Below are 23921 nucleotides of genomic sequence, written 5' to 3' on the forward strand. Positions count from 1 at the left end.
TCCGGTTTCCTCCCACAATCCAAAAATGTGCAGGTTAGGTGAATTGACCATGCTAAATTGTCCATAGTGTTAGGTGAAGAGGTAAATGTAGGAGTATGGGTCTGGGTGGTATACGCTTCGGCAGGTCGGTGTGGACTTGTTGGGCCGAAGGGCCTGTTTCCACACTGTAAGTAATCTAATCTAATCTAATCTAATCTAATCCTCAGTACAGGCCTGTAACGTCGATTTTCCTGCTCCTCGGATGCTGCCTGACCTGCTGTGCTTTTCCAGCACCACACTCTCAACTAAGAGTGGTGGGACGGTGGGATGGTGGTGTAGGGTTGATGTTAGGTTCCTCATTTAATTGAGGAATGAATCACAGAAGTGGCCAGGGAAGACTTGGATCACGCAATTGATGATGGGAGGCAGCAATGGGCCAGCAACTTAATGAGCAACATTGTCTTCTGTTTTTCTTGGGTGGTGGCAGCACTTTACTTTGCATACCTTTCTCAATTTTCATCAATTTTTTTTTTCTTGTTCTTTGAAAGGGGTTGAGGGCTGGGTGGAAGCATATTTGGGTGAGTAAGTTAGGGAGTGGATGATTAGTTAGTTAAGTAGCTACAAGAGATAGACTAGGTTTTTAATCTCTAATATTTCCTGGATAACTATTAATTGAGGAAAAAACTGCTTTGATTTTAATGGATTCTTGTGGGGGCTTCCAGATGCTGAGGAATTGCCCATCGGTATCTTCAATTTTCCAGGCAATTCCTAATGCCTTTGCTGCCTCTGAGATTCTACACAGCCCTCATGCAATAGTCTAGACTGTGCTGCTACAAGGATTATCTGCCCATCAAACTATCTGTGTCTCTAAAAACTGTAGGATATATTATGTAACATCAATGCTCTTCTTTGATCAAATACTTTGAATGATGCTCATTACATAATATGTGAAATATAGACTTGAATTCATCTATGTAATTATGCACCCAGTTACACTTTATTTTCTAAAAAACAGATTTTTACTTGTGTGTTAAATTTCACAGTTCCTACTTGTTGTATGAATGATCAACATCCTCAAATTCTTTCTTTTAATTTAATAAGACGATTTAAAAAGATTCTGCACCAACTCAATTCAACATTTTAATTAATTAGCCAATTCCAATTATTGTTCTTTCTGCTCTTGTCCATTTTATCACACCAAGTATTGCTTCCATTCCAGTTAGAAGTTGTTAATGTCAGTTCAGATTTGCCTAAACAGTGGCAAAGTTATTTTCTTTCTTTTAAGATTGAGATGAACCACAGTAGCTTATAAAAATTATTTTGCATTTTTCATTTTCTGGGTACAAGTTTCCAATGTCAGATAACTTGCAGAAAGTTTGATTTTCACATCTTTATTTATTAGTGCAGAGTTGAAAGTAAAGTTTGAAATCTCAACTCTAAGCACTTGTTTGATAGTACTTGTCACATTCCAAGAACTTATACTTCTTTGGCACCCTGACATTAAGTCTGATAGAGAGAGGTTTATTATCAGTAAGGATCGTGGCTGTGCTGAATAGATAGCGACCATAATCAAGTACTAAACGATTATTCATTTTCCTGAATTAAATCAGGATCAGTGACAGGATTGTTGTTGAATATTTTATGACTTTTATATTATGTGCATAATTGATATGAGAATGATTCAAAATGTATGTAATAAAACAAGCTCAATAACAAGTTCAGTTTAATTTGACCACTCACTTTAATTCTTAGTAAGTTGGCTTCAAGTATTTAGTATGTAAATTTTAAAAGAATGAATATACATAATTGACCATTTTACAAACAACCCTAGCAAATGATTACTGTGTTGTAAAGTATAGAGAACACATCATAAACTAAACATTATTTACAAAACATAGAAGTTTTAAAGTCTCTGTGATTAATTCATATTTTCATTGCATATTTCTTGCTTCAGTGTATATTATCACTATCAATAAGAGTGATTTACATCACATCCTATTTTAATTTTGTTTTTGAAGCCCTCACTGTTCACTATCTGGGCTACACTAACATTTCTTGTATTGCTCAGAATTACCTAGTTTGTTCTGAGTAAAACAATGGAGTTGCTTGGGGAAGAACATAATACAGAAATTGGATTTACAGCTGGACAAGAATTGTGGGATATCTCAGATGGATTAATTAGATGATCAGTGCAAGCTCTGTCAAGGAGAGAAAGGTGTTAATGCTCCTGCAAGAAATTGAGTCATTAAACATTTTCATGTCATTACATGAAAATAATGACATTATTCTTGTTTAATTTCTGTTTAACTTTGAAATTATTATACCTACATCCTTTTTCAATTTTGATGTCTTTTGCCTCTTTATTATTAACAATAGAATGATTATAAGTTTTGATCCAGACTTTTCAAGGCAACACATTGAGGTGAGGGGAAAAAAACACTCATAGAAAGAACAAGAGATTGGGTGCTAATTATTATAAAACAGTATTTACAGTATTATCAGATACATAAATTGGAAATAGCTGGTGCTTAATAAAATAGAATCACAAATGTTTCTACTATGAGATGCTTCTTGGTATAAGAAGATATCCTTCAGTAATTACCTTATATAAACAATCAACTTTCTGCTCTCCCGATTAGATTTGTGTCCTTTAAAAAACAATATGCACACAGTGTCATAGGATGTTGTAATATACTGTCGACAAGGTGATCCCATAAACTGCAATTAAAGCAATTAAAATGCTTTGGTGGTGGTAATTGATGGAGAAATGTTGGTCAGGAGAACTTCTCTGTTCTTTTTGTTCCACCATTGTTCATGAATGTATTCTTGGGCTGAACTTTACCGACTGCTCAAAGAGAGAAAAAAGATAGGCTAACATTTAATTTAGGATGCTGCATCTTCCTCAGGCCCACCAGCAACCACACCTCTAGGATTTTATCAGAGAGACACTAGTGGGTCACCCACTCATGGACCAGCCTGATAGATATAGGACTTAGCCTGCTGCAGTTGTGATAGAACAGGTCTTGGTTGACGCATGTGCCCAATGTACAGTCTGGCAGGATTACCCCTATAGGCTCCTAGTTAGTGATGCATACTACCTCCATCACAGGCCCCTATGTCAATTGGATCCCCCTTCCTGATGTGGATTTTGCCTGTAGCAGGATATTTTAGCCAACGTAACAATGCTTACATTATATCTCATTAGGTAAGGAACTAGGCATATATTACATCTGTTACATTTGCTATTGTGTACAAAATTACATTGTAGGCACAGAAGTGTCCAGGCTAACATGAAGCTATTAAATTACACAGAGTGGATATGTCCCAACCCTTCACTTGGAGATGTCAGCCTAACCCTAGCGAGCTATTCAATTTATAACAATCATATAAACTGGTCAACTCATGTAACCAAAAGTTTTTTGTGCATTAATATGTTAGTCTGCAATGTCTCCCATTTATGTATACTAATAACAAGACGCTAAGGGCTAAATAGATCTCCAGATAAAGAGAGAAGCAGATCTTATGGATTTCTTTTCTTCCTTAGGTTATTTGTTAAATAAGCATAGATTGACAATTTTGCCTTAAAAGAATATTAATATTTGGAAATTTCTTGAAGAAAAGCTAAATTGGTTAGTAGCATAGTGTACCCCAATTAATACTACCTTCAAATTTGGAAATGTGTGGGGTTGAGGAACACAATGAAAATAAAGTCAGAAAGTGGGAGAGGGTGAAGAATTAAATGAAAGCCAACAGCATAATCTGGAAAAGAACAACAATTTTAAACCAATAATTTTAGATATACAAATAAAGGCAAACAAGATTATAAAGGATTAAAGTCAGATCAGTTCTCAGAGATTCAAAGAGATAGTTAATAAAAATGGTACTGAACTCACTCAGGGAATGACTGAAAGAAAACCAGGAACAATAATGGGCTTAACAGGAGTAATGGGACAGACAATAGGTCAATACAAATCAGTGAATAATGCTATTTGAGAAATGCATTTATTAGAATTGTGCATACTATAACTTTCCATAGTGATGTGAGCTCTACTGCAAATGCTTTTAGTTTAGAAGGGGAAAAATTAAAACTTTCCACATGAAACTTCGGAGATCGCCCAGTGAATCACAATAGAAAAATAAGACCACTAGCAATAGAAATTTCTTCACTTGTTGTTGAACTAAAGTTTTGATTTTTAACTGTCTCTAACTATCTGTTGGATTCATTTCACAATGCATCCTTTCCTTACTTGAAATGACCCTGCTCCTCTACTGCTGACCTCTTAACCACTTCCATCAGGCCCTTTTTGTGTCTTTGGGCAGATTTCTTCTCTCTGATACCAAGAACAATGTTTCTCACCTCTCGGTGACAACATAGTTTAAAGCATTAGGAAAAGATCAATGACAATCTTGGGACCAGCTATGGAGGCCAGCCACACTGTGAACACCCCTTTGGATTCTCCTCAACAAATGACAAGCTCAATCCAAATGACACTTACCTTTTCAAAGGGCCTTCGGTACTAGGTTCCATCTCCAGGCCAGACCTGGCACTACTAATTGGGTTCTGTACTTGCCTCTCAAAAAATATGCATTACTAAATTATTTGTGTTGCTGACGTTAACATAATGAAGAATAAGAACCTGCATACGAGTTGGCCATTGGGTTCCTGACCCCAGATTGATTCCAGTCCAGCCCCTAGAACCTAAGTTTTCAGCTTGCTAGTTATCATTGTGTTTTGCAATATTGATGTAGTAATATCAAGGTTATTTAGAATGTACAGACCTATTCTCCCAATATATCTTGACCTTTATTTTATCACGATAGTAAAAGCCATGCTTAGTCATGGCCAAATAAATCAGTAGCAGGGAAGCAATGCTAGTAATGTATAAAACATAAGTGAAACTGCAGCTGAACTGTTCTGTTCAGAGGAAGGGTCACTGGACACAAAACATTAACTCTGGTTTCTCTCCACATATGCTACCAGACCTGTTGAGTTTTCCCAACATTTTCTGTTGTTATTTTATCAAAACTTATATATTTTGTATTTAAAGCAATTCCTGATGAAAAATGTATTCATGCGTTAGAAAAATGAAATGTGAACAAACCAGAAAATACCAAATATAAAGGGATATGCATGACTAAGAAAAACAATGCCCAGGTTCGTACCCTAGAACTTATTTAACTTATTGGTTTTTGTAACTGAAGCAACAATCAACTAAACATTTGATTCTATCTTCTTCATTCTCACTGTGTCACTCACACAACCTGATTAGTTTCTTTAAAAGAAACTGTAGTCAAGATGCAAAAGAAGTATTTTTCTTGCCTACAGCAATCTGTCTGGGACCTCTTGTCTCAAGTGAAAGAGTTCATTGGTCAGATAGCTTCTACTAGCTCACAAAGCCTCACATATCACATTAAAAATAAATGTCAACAACATTCATTTTTATTCCCTTTTCAATTTCGCTTCAAAATTTCAGTTGAGATTTGAAGTGTTCAGAAAAATGGAAGCATCACCAATTGTTCATTTGATCTATACTATTTATTTGGCATGCTGGCTAGATTAATTTTCATTAAATTCTCTCTACCAATTGAAAGTAATGCAGTGGTTTAGCATCTGGTAGGAACAAAGTACCTGCTAACATTTAATTTAGGTGTCCTGTTTAAAAGAAAATGGGATCAGTTTAGAGGGCCAGATGACCTTTAGATTAAATATCCACACTTCTACCTTGAAACAACGATAATCCAACAAATTACAGGCCAGTAAGCCTTACGTCAGGGTTTGGGATATTATTGGAGAGAAGTCTTTGGTGTAGGATTTACTCATATTTGGGAGGAATGGTCTTATTAGAGATAGGCATCTTGGCTCTGTTGGGGGAGGTCTTGTCTCACAGATTTGAGGAAGTGTTTTGAGGAAGAGAAAAAGATGATTGATGAGGGTAAGGCAGTCGATGTTGCCTATGTGAATTTTATTAAAGCATTTCACAAGGTGCCTCATGGTGGACTTGTCAAGAAGATTGAGTCATATGGTATCCATGTTGAGTGGTAAGTTGGATACAAAATTGGCTTGGTCATGGAAGACAGAGGGTGCTTGTTGAGGGGTATTTTTCTGACTGGAGGTCAGACCAGTGGTATTCTACAAGGAATCTGTTCTGCTGGGACATCAGTTGTTTGTAGTATATGTAAATGAATTGAGTGAAAATGTCAGTGGCCTGATTAATATTTTTGAAGATGATGTGAACATTGGTGGAGTTGTGGATACTGAGAAAGGTTATCAAAGGTAACAGCAGGATATAGATCAGTTGGAAAGTTGAGTGGAAAAATGGCAGATGAAGTTTAATCCAGACAAGTGGGTGGCACGGTGGCACAGTAAGCACTGCTGCCTCACAGCATCAGTGGGCGGCATGGTGGCACAGTAGTTAGCACTGCTGCCTCACAGCGTCAGAGACCCGGGTTCAATTCCCGCCTCAGGCGACTCTGTGTGGAGTTTGCACACTCTCCCCGTGTCTGCGTGGGTTTCCTCTGGGTGCTCTGGTTTCCTCCTACAATCCAAAAATGTGCAGGTTATGCGAATTGGCCATTCTATATTGCCCGTAGTGAAAGGTGAGGGGGTAGATGAAGGGGAATGGGTCTGGGTGGGTTGCGCTTCGGCAGGTCGGTATGGACGTGTTGGGCCGAAGGGCCTGTTTCCACACTGTAAGTAATCTAATCTAAAAAGAAAGTTTGAGGTAATGCATTTCAGGAGGTAAAATGCAAGAGGCAAGTATACAGTAAATGGCAGGACCATTCAGAATAGGGTGGATAGTCAGAGTCTTTTTCCCAGGGATGAAATATCAGATACTTGGGGGCATAGGTTTAAGGTGAAAGGGGCAAGTTTAAAGGGGATTTGTAATGCAAGCTTTTCATGCAGAGGGTAGTAGGTACCCTGAAGCATGGTGGGCCAAGGGCCAGTTCCTGTGTTCTACTGTTCTATGTGCTATGCTCTATGAAACAAGCATTTAATAATGTTTAATCCAGAATGCATAATTTGTACATTCAAGTTTTCACAGTTGAATATGTATGTAATAAGTAATTCGGTCATGATATAATAGATCACATAATGTTGGTCAGACCCCAAAGAAAGCAATAACAGTATGTGTAAGTCTAAGTGTATATAGTCATAAAATGTGGATAAGCAGTGGGAAAAGCACTAAAAGAACAGTGCAGTGACTGAAAGCAGCAGCAGACAAGTGAATAATGACTAAACAGCACAGGAAGCAAGCAATAAGGGGAAGCCATGAAACAGACCCTAGTGTTTTCAGATTTTTGAACATTTAGACATCTGAGAAGTGACATGACTGGGCTAGCCATTAACTCATAGAATCATAGACTAATACAGCATGGAAACAGACCCTTTGGTTCAAATCATCCACACTGACCAGACATCTACATCTGACCTAGTCCCATTTGCTAGCACTTGGCTCATATCCTGGGTGGTGTAGCGTGGAAGGGCTTCAGAAATGTGGATCTTTGGGATACCTTCTGGGAAAGGTGGGATCTGTACGAGAAGGACAGATTGCATCTGAACTGGAGGGGCACCAATATTCTGGGTGGGAGGTTTGCTAGAGCTCTTCAGGAGGGTTTAAACTAGATTGGCAGGAGGGTGGGGACTAGAGTTATGGATCAGATGATGGAGTAGGTAGTGAACAGTCAAATAGAGCATACAGAGAGTCTGTGAGGAGGGATAAGCACTTGATAGGACAAAGATGCAGTCAGTGTGATGGGTTGAAGTGTGATATTAATACAAGAAGTATCTATTTTAATGCAAGAAGTATCAGGAAGAAGGGTGATGAACTTAGAGCATGGATCAGGACTTGAAACTATGATGTTGTGGTCATTATGACACTTGGATACCACAGGGGCAGGAATAATTGTTGGATGCTCCAGGGTTTAGGTGTTACAAAAGGAATGGCAGGGGAGAGCAGGTAAAAGAGGTGGAGGAATGGCATTGCTAATCAGGGATAGCATTACAGCTGCAAAAAGAGAGATCGTCGAGGAGGATTTGTCTACAAAGTTGGTATGGGTGGAAGTCAGAAACAGGAAAGTAGCAATCACTTTATTGGGAGCTTTCTACAGACCCCTTCAATAGCAACAGAAACATGGAGGAGCAGATTGGGAGGCAGATTTTGGAAAGGTGCAGAAGTAACAGGGTATTGTCATGGGTGACTTTAACTTCCCTAATACTGATTGGAACCTCCTTAGTTACCAGTTTGGATGGAGCAGTTTTTGTCAGGTGTGTCCAGGAAGAGTTCAATATGTCGACTAAAGGGGAAGGCCATGTTGGATTTGGTGCTTGGCAACGAACCATGCCAGGTGTCAGATCTCTGAGTGGGAGAGCATTTTGGTGATAGTGATCATAATTCCTTGACCTTTATTATACTCATGAAGAGAGAAAGGAGCAGATGGTGTGGGAAAGTATTTAATAAGGGGAGAGGGAATTAAAATGCTGTTAGGTAGGAACTGGGGCACTTAAATTGGGAACCAATGTTCTCAGGGAAATGGACAACAGAAAAGTGGAGGGGAGCAATTGCTGATAGTGCTGGGCAGGTTTGTCCCACTGAGGCAAGGAAGGGATGGTAAGTTGAAGATCCTTGGGTGACAAGGGATGTGGAACATCTAGTCAAGAGAAAGATGGAAGCTTACTTAAGGTTGAGAGGCAAGAATTGGACAGGGCTTTCAAAGATTACAACTTAGCCAGGAAGGAACTGAAGAATGGACTTAGGGGAGCTAGAAAGGGACATGCAAAAGCTTTAGGGGATAGGATTAAGGAAAATCCTAAGCCATTCTACACTAATGTGAAGAGCAAGAGGATCGTCAGAGTAAGGGTAGGATGATCAAGGATAGTGGAGGGAACTTGCGCCTGGAGTCAGAAGATGTAAGGAATGGATACTTTAATGAATACTTTGCTTCAGTATTCACTCGTGGGAGCGACCTTGATGTTTTTGAGGACAGGATGAAACAGACTGATATACTTGAACAGGTTGATGTTAAGAAGGAGGATGTGCTGAAAAATTTGAAATTCGTGGAGATAGATAAATCCCCTGGGTCAGATGAGATATACCCAAGGTTCGTACAGAAAGTGAGGAAGAGATTGTTGCGCCTATGTGACGATCTTTGCATCCTCACAGTCCACTAGAGTAATGATAGATGATTGGAGGGTGGCAAATGTAATTCCCTTGTTCAAGAAAGAGGATAGGGATAATCCTGGAAATTACCTCACCAGACAGTCTCATGTCTGTCATGGGTAAAGTATTGGAGAGGATTCTGAGAGATAGGAATTATGATTACTTGGAAAACCAATGTTTGATTAGAGATAGTCAGCATGGCTTTGTGAGGGGCAGGTCATGCCTCACAAATCTTATTGAATTCTTTGAGAATGTGTCAAAATACATTGATGAAGGTAGAGCAGTGTATGTGGTTACATGAAATTTAGCAAGGCGCTTGATAAGGTTCCCCATGGTAAGCTCATTCAGAAAGTAAGGAGGCATGGGAAATCTGGCTGTCTGAATACAGTATTGGCTGGTCCATAGAAGAAAGAGAATTAGAATTAGAATTAGAATCCCTACAGTGTGGAAACAGTCCCTTCAGCTCAACAAGTCCACACCGACCCTCCGAACAGTAACCCACCAGACCCATTCCCTTACATTTACCCCTGACTTATAACCTACACTAACATGGCAAAAGTGAAGACTGCAGATGCTGGAGATCAGAGTCAAGATTAGAGTGGTGCTGGAAAAGCACAGCAGGTCAGGCAGCAACTGAGGAGCAGGAAAATCGATGTTTCGGGCAAAAGCCCTTCATCAGGAATCATTCTTGAGTGGTGCTGAGCTTTTCCAGAACCACTCTAATCATGACCCTACACTAACATGGCCAATTCACCTGACCTGCATATGTTTGGATTATGGGAGGAAACCAGAGCACCCAAAGGAAACCCACGCAGACACAGGGAGAATATGCAGACTCCATACAGACAGTCACCCAAGACTGGAATCGAACTCAGGTCTCTGGTGCTGCGAGGCAGTAGTGCTAACCACTGAGCCACCGTGCCACCCAAGGGAGGTGGTAGATGGAAAGTATTCAGCCTGGAGCTTGGTGACTGATAGTGTTCTGCAGGGACCGGTTCTTGAACCTCTGCTCTTAGTGATGTTTATAAATGACTTGGATGAGGAAGTGGAAAGGTGGGTTAGTAAGTTTGCCAATGACACAAAGGATGGTGAAGTGGTAGTTAGTGTGGAGAGCTGTTGTAGGTTGCAACGGGACATTGACAGGATGGAGAACCTGGCTAGGAAGTGGCAGATGGAATTCAACCTGGAAAAGTGTGAAGTAATTCACTTTGGAAGGTCAAATTTGAATGCAGAATACAGGATAAAAGAGAAGATTCTTGGCAATGTGGAGGAACAGAGGGATCATGGGGTCCTTGAACATAGATCCCTCAAAGTTGCCACCCAAGTTGATAGGGCTGCTTGAAAGGCGTATGGTTTGTTGGCTTTCATTAGCAGGGGGATTGAGTTGATGAACCACAAGGTTATTCTGCAGCTGTTTAAAGCCCTGTTTAGATCACACTTGGAATATTGTGTTCAGTTCTGGTTGCCTCATTGTAGGAAGAATGTGGAAGCTTTAGAAAGGGTGCAGAGGAAGTTTACCAGGATGCTGCCTGGACTGGAGGGCATGTCTTATGAAGAAAGATTGAGGGAACTGGGGCTTTTCTCATTGGAGCAAAGAAGGATGAGAGGAGACTTGATAGAGGTGTACAAGATGGTGAGAGGCATAGATAGAGTGGATGTCCAGAGACTTTTTTGCAGGACGGAAATGACTATCACAAGGAGGCATAATTTGAAGGTGATTGGAAGAAGGTTTAGGGGAGATGTCAGAGGTAGATTCTTTATACAGAGAGTGGTGGGTGCATGGAATGCACTGCCAGCATTGGTAGTAGAGTCGGATAGATTAGGGACATTTAAGCAACTCTTGGATAGGCACATGGATGATAGTAAAATGAATGGTGCGTAGGTTAGTCTGATCTAGCATAAAAGATCGGCACAGCATTGAGGGCTGAAGGGCCCGTACTGTGCTGTACTGTTCTATGTTTTATGTTCTGTGCATCCCTCTGAACAGTTCCTATTCATATACCCATCCAGATGCCATTTAAATGTTGTAATTGTACCAACCTCCACCAGTTCCTCTGGCAGCTTTTTCCATACAGCACAACCCTCTATGTGAAAAAGTTATCAGTTAGGACCCTTTTAAATCTTTCCCCTCTTACCTTAAACCGACGCCTCTTACCTTAACCTACTTCACCCTCGGAAAACGATCCTAGCTGTTCACTTTATCTATCCTCCTCATGATTTTACAAATCTCTATAAGGTCACCCCTCAGCCTCCGATGGTCCAGGGTAAAAGAAAAACCCAGCCTGTTCAGCCTCTCCCTATAATTCAAACCTCTAATCCCTGTCAATCTTTTCTGTACCCCCTCAAGTTTAGCAACATCCATCCTATGGAAGGGTGACCAGAATTGTACATAGCAGCCTCATCAATGTCCTGTGCAGCCACAATTTGATGTGCCAAATCCTATACTCGGTGTTCTGACCAATGAAGGCAAGGCATTCTTCTGGGTTAACAGCCAAATCACATAAGGATCAGGGTAGTAATTGATTCTATGAAATCCCAGCAATGCAGATGACATTTAAGCAAGACAGGGAGTTAATTAAGATGCAGCAATGTATGATGAAATTTTGATACATACTTCAGTAATCAGTGGAATAATGTCTTTATGTCTCAGAGTTTGTAGGTCAATATGCCTTTCAATGAAAGACTCATGTTATCATTGCCATATCATTGTAAGTGGCCTGAGATATAAAAGTCTCAGGCTACTTGAATGAAGTTGTGCTGATGGAAGCATTTTACACTTTGTAGCCAAAAAGATTCATGTGAGCCCAGGCATGGCTGTGCCTGTAAATTTAATATTTGTACATATCAATGACCTGCAATGAAAGTGTTGGATCTCTTTAACTATGTTACCCATGCTCTAGTTTCTTATTTTCTGAGGGATAGCATAAACATTGCCACATCAGTTTAAGATTCCATGCTGGAGGCAAAATGTATATCATGGTTAGTGTGATGTTTTATTCCGGATTCTCGATTAGTGGTTCAGGCAGTATCTGAGGAGCAGTAAAATCGACGTTTCGTGCCCAAAACGTTGATTTTACTGCTCCTCGGATGCTGCCTGAACTGCTGTGCTTTTCCAGCACCACTAATCCAGAATCTGGTTTCCAGCATCTGCAGTCATTGTTTTTACCTTGATTTTTTTTTCCAAAGAAAGAGTCCAAAATCTCAGCGTTGAGTATGTGTAAGCCTCATTGAAGATTAACTGACAAGAGCACTAGTCATCAACAAATCTGAACAATCAGCAGCATGAGTACAACTCTGTAGATAGACATTGATCAGTCAGAGGAGCAAATTCATTCTTTTCTGATTAATATCAAGTTCTTTAAAGTAAGAAGAACCGTCTCTCTTTTAGAAAAAAAAATGAGTGCTCGCAGTTCTGATTAAAAAAGAACAAAAGGATACATCACCACGGCACTAGCAGCAGGAAAGTGTTAGCACATGCATTGACACAAACAATTCGATGTTTGTCAAGGAAGTAAAAGGCAAATTTCAGAAGATATTGTTAACCTCATATACCATATCAATAGCATAAAGTGATAAAAATCATTTACAACCAAAAGTAACATGTTTTCATAAGGCAGAATAACACACCTTACAAATTAACATCAACACAAAAACTGCTACCAACATATTACAACAGAAAACATGTACCTTAGCAAGTAATACTCCATGGTATATACTAGAAGAGCCCATCTCACAGCATTTAATGGATCGCAAATTCTATGCGTTGACAGGACCACCCTTTGATGCCAACATGCAAATTCATCTTGGCTTCCCAAAGTCTTCTGATTGGTAGATACCAATGGTCTACTAGTGGGAGGTCTACCAGTAAGCACAGATATTGATGTAGTCACAATTCATGAGATTTAAACTTCACCCACTGGCATGCAACAAACCACACATAATAGAATGAAGTTATTTGAATCTGAAGACATTTTTAATATTAAGTTATTACACTTTGGCTAGAGCTAATGAACAGAGATTACCAAAGGTGAGTAACTACAAGAATTATGAAAGATCACTCTCCTGGAATGGTCTGACAGTACTAAAGAAATACCTGAGAACATTTGTTCACTTTCTCTATACAGAAGGGAACTTGGTATATCATGACGAGTCAGTTTCAAGGACAAACAATTCCTAATATGGAAAGCACGAAAGTAAAATAAAATGTCCATATTACACTACAAACGCATGTGTATTGAACACACAAGACAGTCTAGCCCATGAATTATTTTACTGGCAAAGGATGAATGAAGACACTCAATGGCAATTCTGGTCTCCTTCCTATCAGAAGGATGTTGTGAAACTTGAAAGGGTTCAGAAAAGATTTACAAGGATGTTGCCAGGGTTGGAGGATTTGAGCTGTAAGGAGAGGTTGAATAGGCTAGGGCTGTTTTCCCTGGAGCATCGGAGGCTGAGGGGTGATCTTATAGCGGTTTATAAAATCATGAGGGGAATGGATAGGATAAATAGACAAGTTTTTTCTCTGGGGTGTGTGTGGGGGTGGGGGGTCCAGAACTAGAGGGCATAGGTTTAGGGTGAGAGGGAAAAGATATAAAAGAGACCTAAGGGGCAACTTTTTCATGCAGTGGGTGGTACGTATACGGAATGAGCTGCCAGAGGAAGTGGTGGAGGCTTGCATAATTGCAATATTTAAAAGGCATCTGGATGGGTATATGAATAGGCAGGGTTTGGAGAGTTATGGGCTGAGTGCTGGTAGGTGGGACTAGATTGGGTTGGGATATCTGGTCAGCATGGACAAGTTGGACCAAAGGGTCAGTTTCCATGCTGTACATCTCTATGACTCTATGACTCATGAATGTATGTAAGGTTTATCAAACGTGCTAACCCCAGCAGCAGAAGGAGGTTCTACATACATATCGTGAAATCTATTCATTCCTTAGATGAAAGTAGCAACTGACCTACTCAAGGAAAATTACATCCTTGTGATGGATTACTTACCAAATTTTTCATTGCTTGATGCCTCAGCAACATGAGTGCAACTATCACAGACACTGCATTTTCAATTTATTTAGTATCCCAGAACAGATGGTATTTAATATCGGTCTGCAGTTGACTGGCAAATGGATTATAGACATGGGTACTAAGTGGAAAATGACCTGTATCACATTGTTACCAACTATTCATACTCAAATGGCATAGCAGAATGTATGATAACTACTAAAAACTCAATGATCAGAAAGTATTGAGCAACAAAACAAGATTTTCAGGTAGCATTGCTGTTTTTATCTGCAAAAAAACTCGAGAAGGGGTTATCACTCTCAGTACAACTTATATTTGGAAGAGAAGTGAGAACAATCTTGCCCAGCAATGAATTATCTAACTATTCTGAGACATTGGATAATCTTCTTCAGAGATGGAAGAGAATAAGAGAGACATATAACTAACAAGTAGGAAGAGAACTACCAACATTTTGAACTGGGCAGTGAGAGTGAGTCAGAAATACAAACTTGGATGTTAGCAAATGTTTTAGAATTTGCAACCAGCTGAGACCATACAAAGGCCTGACTGATCATGGTACTAGATTAGGAAGGAACAGAAGTCAGCTGAGACCAATGAACAACACATCAATCATGCATGAAAAGAATAAGGAAGAAAACTCTGCTGCTGATGATTGTGTGATGTTGCTGGGTGCCAGCAATCAGCAGCAAGACAACCAATTTGTCAAACACATATAACAAAGAACATTATCTACTTCTCCAGATGACCAGATCAGAGCATGTTTTCAAGCCTCCAAGGCATTACATTAAATTTTGAATGGTTAATCTTGTAAACTCCATTTTGTCTGTTTGCCTCCCCCACTCCAACCTCTCACCCTCACAACGCGCAGCCCTCCAATCCCTCTGCTCCAATCCCAACCTCACCATCAAGCCAGCGGATAAAGGGGGCGCAGTAGTAGTCTGGCGCACTGACCTCTACACCACTGAAGCTAAACGCCAACTCGAGGACACCTCTTCCTACCGCCACCTCGACCATGACCCCAACCCCCATCACCAAACCATCATTTCCCAGACCATACAGAACCTCGTCACCTCAGGAGATCTCCCACCCACAGCTTCCAACCTCATAGTCCGGGAACCCCGCACTGCCCGGTTCTACCTCCTTTCCAAGATCCACAAGCCTGACCACCCTGGCCGACCCATTGTCTCAGCATGCTCCTGCCCCACTGAACTCATCTCTACCTACCTCGACACTGTCCTATCCCCCCTAGTCCAGGAACTCCCCACATACGTTCGAGACACCACCCACGCCCTCCACCTCCTCAAAGACTTCAGTTTGCCCGGTCCCCAACGCCTCATCTTCACCATGGATATCCAATCCCTCTACACCTCCATCCACCATGACCAGGGCCTCCAAGCCCTCCGTTTTTACCTCTCCAGACGTTCCCAACAGTACCCCTCCACCGACACTCTCATTCGTTTGGCCGAACTGGTCCTCACCCTTAACAATTTCTCCTTTGAATCCTCCCACTTCCTCCAGACCAAAGGGGTAGCCATGGGCACACGTATGGGCCCCAGCTATCCCTGTCTCTTTGTTGGTTACGTAGAACAGTTGATCTTCTGTAATTACACCGGCACCACTCCCCACCTATTCCTCCGCTACATTGATGACTGCATTGGCGCCACCTCGTGCTCCCGCGAGGAGGTTGAACAATTCATCAACTTCACCAACACATTCCACCCTGACACCTCCCTCCCCTTCCTGGACCTATGGTCAATACTATCCAGATGATTGGGATAAAGGAATTCCAATTATACTTTTTGCGATTAGGGATACCCATAATGAATCAACTAAATTCAGTTCATTTGAATTAGTTTTCAGACATGCAGTAAGAGGACCACTGAAATCAAGGAAAAGTTGGTGAGTCAAAGTTCAAAGGTTATATATTTGGACTATTTCTCAAATTTTAGGGAGATTAAATAGAGCAGATGAGTTAGCTAGAAAGCTTTTAAAGGTAGCACGGCATATGATGAAGCTGGAAGCAGACAAGTGATCAAAAATTCATAACTTTATTCGTGGAGATAAAGTGTTAGCGTTACTACCAGTGACAGGTGAACCTTTAAAGGCAAGGTTTAGTGGATCTTATTAAATCGAAAGGAAATTGAATAATTTGATAAGAAGGGTAGATAGAAGGAAAACTCACAGAGTTGTCATGTGAATATGCTCAATTGATAGGGAAAGAAAGCAAAAGGAAAATGTGTTTCTGTTTACAACAAAGAGTGAATAGTCAAATTCGGATGATTCTGAATTTGATACTCCTCAAGTTAAATTGGACAAGGAGTAAGTTCTCAAAAATTGTGATAAATTCCAGAGGAAAATCAAAATGTCCTAAAAGAATTATGACAATCACATGGAGAGATATGCTGGGAAGATATAAGCTGGGAAGTATTAAACTGACTATGCATGATGTAGATATAGGAACCAAACTTTCAGCTCAGCACTGTCTCTATGGCTTGTCCTACCTGCCTATCTTCTTTTCCACCTATCCATTCCACCTTCCTCCCTGACCTATCACCTTCATCCCCTCCCCCACTCACCTATTGTACTCTATGCTACTTTCTCCCCACCCCGACCGTCTTGTAGCTTATCTCTCCATGCTTCAGGCTCTCTGCCTTTATTCCTGATGAAGGGCTTTTGCCCGAATCGTCGATTTTGCTGCTCCTCGGATGCTGCCTGAAGTGCTGTGTTACTTTGTGTTCTTGCTGCTGCAGGAAGGGGCTGTAATGGCACAAAGTTCTCCTGCCAAAAATATTGAGTGCTAATCCTATGTGGTCATTTTAGAACAGTCTGTCTTGAGTACAAAATATTTTAACCCCAGAACGGAAGGACAGCTCATATGAACGAGGGGCCAGATTTTCATGGAAGTGTCAACCTCAAGCAGATTGACATTTCTTACGAAAGAAGGGAACGCTATATTTCTGAGAGGCGATCCTGCTCAGTACTCCCTCAGAGATGTGGAGCTGTATTTCCATTCTGACGGTATTTTCATTGCACATGTGAACTCTTGACTGACCTAACTCCCTGCTCTCTCAAGCACACACAACTGCCAAGTGTCACTTCAGCTGATCACGAGTGAGAGAATTCAAAGAAGAGTATTGAGAACTGCATCACTACACCTTCAATTACAAGACCTATAGCTTGTCAGAGCTCTAAGATGCAGAGGCAATAACAGATCAGAAACTAACAATGGGAAGGCACAGGCATAGAGAAGATTCAGCAACTGAGTGCACTGGTATTAATATTGATGAGAAGAAAACCATTTTTAGGATGAACAAGCTATCCAAATGTTTGGGTAGAAAGCAGGACAAAAGTGCTGAATTTTTCTGTCAAGTTTCACAGTGAGTTTTAGGGCGCAAATGGAATCTTAAAGAACATAGAGCATCAATCACTTCCTGGAGACCATCAAACAAAATTAAGGAGATTGGTGAAACCATTACAACAGTTATCTCTGTGAAACAAATTTTGGGGGGAGATTGTAGAAACATGTAAATATTGTATAATGACAACAAACTTAGGCAGATGGTGAGCAAAAGGTTAACACTTGAATATATCAAAAATAATATGTCAGCAATGATGTAATGAATCACATCATGATGGAAAGACTGAAGACTAACTTTTGCATCTAAGCTTTTCCTCCATTTATTAGCTTGTATTTCTTGCAATCTCCTATTTAACCTTTTTTTTTGCAAAGGACCCCAATCCTTTTAAAACATATATCTTTTAAAAACATTTATTCATAAGTTGTGGGTATAAGAGGTAAAACCAACATTTACTGTGCATTCCTAATTGACAGTCTGTATTCATTATGTGGCACTGAAGGAAATGATTCAGCCCATCATTACAGGAGATGGCGGTGCTGTCTGAGCAGTCCAGGAAGGGAAGAGAATACTGCACCAACTAGGAATTATGCATAAGCCACCCAATTAGTTGCACTTTTCTTCTCTTTCTCTATAATTCTTTCTCCCCTTCAGGAGTTCTCCAATTTCCTTTTCACGCATTATGATTGAATCTGCTTCCTGTGACCTCTCTGGTAGTATATTGTATTGACTTGCCACATTAAAAATAAATTCTTCAAGAATCATCACTGTTACTTTTGCCAATTAACCTACTCTGTGTTAGCTCTCTACGTGTATAATTACCATGTGAATTAAGTATGTTTTTTTTAAACTATAATGTAAAATCCACAGTACCTAGTTGCCTTTCTTTCAGTAATCAATACTGTCATGCATTTTTTCCATCAACGGCTCAGTCTCAAAAGTAGCAGCACTTTCAGTTAATAGAAATTGAAGACCCAAAGATTTGTTGGCTTGACACAGTTTGGTTGCAGAACTGCAAGAAAAAAATCAATATTAGGCTAAAATGTTCTTGTCTCTGAACAATTTATCATTCTACCCTCAGTGCTTTGGGCTAGAGAAAGAAAATTACCTGTTTAGTGTGAGCTTTGGAAGCCAGTTGACTGTATAAAGGTTGAATTCGTTTTCTACCTGTTTAGATTTGCCTCTTTCAGTATTTTGAACTTCCAAAGATTGCAGTATTGATTTTTCACTTAAACGCTATACAGTTTTGTTGATGTGAACATCAGTGGTAGAACTTTGTGTTCTTTTTCACTGTTGATGCTCAAAGAATGTAAGCAAGCTGACCACTTTAGCTGTTCATTATATCAGGTATGTTTAATATCATGTTAAAGTAGGAGAATTGGCATTATATCAACAATGTTGGTATCACTCTCTGATCTCTAATATAATCTCTATTAATATAAATTATTTAATTTATGATAAATGGAGATAAAAGTCAAAATGCTCAATGACCTGTTGATAGTTAATCAACCTAAATAATTTTACTTTTACTTTTCTGCAGTAATATATGCCCACAACTGTATTGCCAAATTCCACATGAACGCCATCTACAAGTTTGCTGCCGACACCATTGTGGTAGGTTGGATATCAAACAAAGATGAATCAGAATACAGAGAGGAGATAGCGTGCTTGTATCATGTTGCAACGATAACGATCTTTCTCTCTATGTCAGCAAAACAAAATAACTGATCATTGACTTCAGGAAGAAAGGAGGAGGACATGCTTCTATCTGCATGAACAGAATTGAGGTGAAGAAGATCGAGAGCAGCAATTCCTAGGAGTGACAATAACCAACAATCTGTCCTCGACCTCCCATGTCAAGAAGTCACAACAATGCCTCTTCTTCCTCAGGTGGCTTAGGAAATTTGGCATGTTCATAAGGACCCCAACCAACTTTTACAGATGCACCATCAAAAGCATAATATCCAAGGACATAACAGCTTTTTCTGGCAAATGCTGTGCCTAGGATCGTAAGAAAATACGGAAGATTGTGCGCACAACCCAGACCATCACAGAAATCAATGTCTCAAGCATGGATACCATTTACACTTTTTGTTGCAATGGGAAAGCTGTCAACATCATCAAAGACCCCTCCCACCTTTCAGCTCTTTTCCAACCTCTTCCATCGGGCAGAAGGTACAGAAGCTTGAACACACATACCAACAGGTTCAAGAACAGCTTCTTCCTTGCTGTTATTAGACTGCTGAATGAACCTCTCTAATTTAAAAAAAAATTGATCTTGCTAACATTGGTCTTAGTGCATCTCCTGTGCAGTTGTAACCTGTATGGCTCACTCCACCTAAGCACCCTATGATCTGAATGTTGTTATTTTTTATTATCTGTGTGTACAGTTTGTAAAACAGAACTATTCACTGTTTAAGGCACATTTGAAAACAATAAATCAAATCAATATTTCTTGAAATTATTTGCATGTTTATTTCTGCCAAAGGCCACCATATATTACATTTGCTTAATTGGCAGCTAACATCTTGGATGAGTTAGTGGGAGTTAATTTTAGAAATGTCAGGGCAACTTACATAGATGAGTTTTTGACATTCATAAGTTGTATCCAGTGTGATTTTATGGACATGGGTTTCATGATAGGATCACAGTTATATAAAAAAGTGGTTTCACTCTGATTTATAAGGAAAGATCTATCTAATTTTGTTCTTTCAATTTTTTTAGCCCGTAATTAAAATATGCATACCAATAAAACAAACTGAGTGGTTATATATTTCATCCATAGCAACATTTGTAATGTGTTGAGAGGAGGAGGAATATATAAATGATAATTGAACTTATTATCATTCTGGAATTGATGAGTTCTCAAGTGTTCCATAAGAATGATGCAAATATCGATACTCCTGGAATGAAGAATGTAGGAAAGATGATTATCAGAAAAGTTGGATACTAATGACTGAAAGAAAAGAAGTGAAGAAAGACTTGCATTTAAATAGTGACTGTTATGGCCAATGCTATATAGCTAATGAAGAACTTTTAAAATGTAGCTGCTGTAATAGTTAAGTAAATGGGGAAGCCAAATAGTGCACAGCAAATCCTGATAATCAGCAATGCGATTGTTAGCTCCTGTGATGTTAATCAAGATATAAATATTGATCAGGACATCCTGGATGCCTACTCTGCTATTCTTCAAAATAGTGCCATATTTCTCATACGTATAATCCTGCATCAATATTATATGTTTGTTGTATAATTTGGGCCAGAACTCATACTTTGTGCACCAATGAATGAGGTTGTATTTTGGGAGAATGACCTCAATTTGAGATGGAGTCTTTCCAGGGTTCCAGTTGATTTTTCTGAATAGTTAACCAGGAAAGATTTGCAGATGTAAAACCTACTCAAACACCTGACTAACTATAAAGTTAAACACCCCACTCATTAATTGGCCTCACCTCCCTCTTTGCACAACATCCCAATTACTCCCCATATCCTACATAGGCACTCATCCCTGACAAATCTAAAATGCAATCCCCTGGATTTGATACCCCCTTGATGATTCATTACTTTCCCCTGACCTTCCTGGATCCAAAGACACCCCTCCCCATCCACACCCCCCCCCCCCAATGTCCTCAGACATGACACCCACTGACCCAACTCCCCTCAGAATCAATGTCCTCCCTTCAAACAACCCAGAATCTGATTCAATCCCAATATCCTTATCTGATATGTGAACCCCTCACACCTGCACCTCCCCACAGCCAGACTAACCCATGGACTCAACAACATCTGGCACTAAACTCTTACCCTGACTTGACACCTCTTTGCCCCATCTGGACCTGCCCAAGAGTCCTCAACTCCCCACCCCTCATGATGCAGCATCCCCAACTTCCCTTAAAACCTCACCCAATTGCCTGTCACGCTCACCTTCCTTGCACAGTACCTGAACAGCTACCTGATACCCAACTACCTCAATGACCTCATACTCTGCCCCAATAACCGTCTTTATACCTCATCCAACTGACTCTCCATTCCCTCAACCATCTGCCATTCTATCATCTCACTTATCTTTAAGATTTACCTTTTCACACTAACTGTCAAGGTGATTTTAGGAACTTTAAAGTATGCAATACAGCATATGCTGCTGAAAAAGACTCTCAAGGCCAAATCCACTTTGGTGCTGCCTGCTAGCAATCTTTGGCTTGTCTACACTCCTTTGACTGTGAAGATTCCCAGCAAGAAATAGGCATTCCAACCCAGATTGGAAAATTTGAGCCATTTTCATAATACTTATCAAATGATTTTCTTTTCTTTTTTAGTTCTTACAATTGTATTTGAACATCAAACAGAATGAGATAAGGGCCTGGAAGCTGTATATACAGGACAGCCTGACATTTGATCCTAGTGGGCCCAAGGGCAAGGAATGAGGGGGGATGAATGGGGCAATATATTTTAATAGCAGCTTTGAATTCTGAAGGGTTGAGAAAAAGAAGTTGACTAAGCTGCATTTTGAATGTTTTAGCTCTGTAACTTTTCATCAACTAGAAAAGTTAGTCGGGGGCTGTGTTGAAAGTCTTATCCAAAAAAATCACATCTCTGCCAGCACCGTACTCCCTCAGGCCTGCATTGGAGGTTTATTTTGCTGGATCTTAGAATAGGCATCTAGAATCTTATGACTTAAGGGTGAAAATGTTACCAACTGAGCCACAGCCATGAATAAATTGAAGCAATTTGTGACACTTAAGTTCGCAGCTTGCGGCATGAGTAGCAAACTTGCAGTTGTCAACATTGTGACCAGCTCTACATAGGAAAGCAATTGCATTTGACCTACTTTTCTATCAGTTATTTTTCCAATTTGGCTATATTTACTGTTGCTTCATGTCATCGGCTGCCAGATAGACAATTATGAACCTTTGGACTCCTAAGCCAATATTTTTGACAACTAAAGCAGTGTTTGTTTGCCATTTCCCTGCTGACAGAGTATCAATTGAACATCTTATATGCAGATTAACTTGCAGCATCTATTTTTGTAAAGGTTCAAAATCATTTTATTCACTAAGAGTTTTCTTTTCAATTCCCGTCGAAGTGCCTGGTCCCTACTAGTGACACACAAAGACTGAAGGCTCAGTGGCACAGAAGGATTTTGTGTACCATATAACAACCCATCTCACCAATGTATATTGCATTTTCTTTAACAAACTAGAGTTGGTTCCAACTATTCTTTTACCTTTTTCTTTATTAAAACTCCAACCATTGGCTATGAGTTATTTTATTTTGGACACTTTCGCTTTCAGTGAACAGAATGTTTAATGTGTTGCTCTGGTTTTCTTTGTCTAATCTTCAGTGAAAGCTTCAGGTGATCTCTTGGTCAACAGACTGCAAGTTTTGAATAATGTAGGTCTCAGCTCATGAAAAATTATTGAGCTGTAAATGCTAAAGAAAATTAGGAATGTGGGTAAAATATAAAATAAGTTTAAAAAGAAATCAAAGTAAAGATTGCCAATGAGGATAGGGAAGAAAAGTCAGATCAGAAATACTAGATATTCTGCTTGTGTTACACTGCGTCAGAAAGTGGTGGAAGCAGTATTGATTTTATGTTTGTCCAGGCAGGAGCTAAGATTTTTTTTCCAGAATTGAAGCAATGGCAGTGTTTCCAGCTGTTCAAATGCAGAAAGGTATATCCACATGCTATAAAAATGATGACAATATATCCTATAGTGTAGTTTCTAAGTGGAATTCGATCAAGAGTCCTTATATCAAAACTTTAGAAGGAATGCAGAGAAGGTATTTAAAAATGAAAGGGCCAAGGCTTATGCAATTGATTTCGGGGGTGATTATCTAAGATAACGCAGTTTGAATCAAAGATCCCAATTTCTCTGAGTACTTTCCTCATCCTAGTCTATACTGTCTGTGGGCAGCCCACATCTCACATAGCAAATTCCTCCCATCCCCTCCAATTGCTTCTGTCAGACATCTTGCCAAATTTGTTTCTCGATAATCATCCAGGAGTTGGCAAGTATCTTTCTGCAGATGGAAATCCCATCATACTGCATGTTTTCTGATGACATGATACAACAGGAGATCTTGGTTAATGTTTCTATAACTTTTTAATCAGGCTGAGTAGTTTTCCAATGGTAATCCACTGTACATGTGTATTTCTGACCGTGTATGTATTGCAAAAAATGTCTGACTGTTTATCATAAATAGATAGCATTGCATTTGCTTGGAGTGAATATCAGAAATTCAGATAAGCTGCACACATGACTTTTCAGCTTCAATAGTAAGTATTTCAATTTATTCTTGCATAGAACGTAAGTGCTTTTGGCAAGGCCATTATTTGTTGCCCATCTATTTGCCCTGAACTGAGTGGCTTGCTGGCTCATTTCAGAAGGCAATTAGAAATCAATCACAT

General features: G+C 39.7%; 2 long non-coding RNA genes across 3 annotated transcripts in view; one reads left to right on the forward strand and one right to left on the reverse strand.

The window, feature by feature from the left end:
* LOC122556702 overlaps positions 1–19943 on the forward strand; it is a 147069-nt gene extending 127126 nt beyond the window's left edge. Inside the window, exon 4 of the long non-coding RNA XR_006313621.1 lies at positions 19053–19943. This is a non-coding gene — a long non-coding RNA (uncharacterized LOC122556702). The remainder of the gene's footprint in view (positions 1–19052) is intronic.
* Positions 1702–18728, reverse strand: LOC122556700. 2 transcript variants are annotated; one of them, XR_006313616.1, is made up of 4 exons: positions 18621–18728; positions 18386–18524; positions 12825–12995; positions 1702–2824 (listed from the first exon to the last, which is right to left on the reverse strand). It is a non-coding gene; the product is annotated as an uncharacterized LOC122556700 (long non-coding RNA). The 2 variants fall into 2 exon arrangements; XR_006313615.1 differs by lacking the exons at positions 12825–12995; positions 18386–18524; positions 18621–18728 and adding an exon at positions 4476–5848.
* Positions 19944–23921: the final 3978 nt, after the last annotated feature.

The sequence above is a fragment of the Chiloscyllium plagiosum genome, chromosome 14 (genome assembly GCF_004010195.1).
Source record: "Chiloscyllium plagiosum isolate BGI_BamShark_2017 chromosome 14, ASM401019v2, whole genome shotgun sequence".
Lineage (NCBI taxonomy): Eukaryota > Metazoa > Chordata > Chondrichthyes > Orectolobiformes > Hemiscylliidae > Chiloscyllium > Chiloscyllium plagiosum.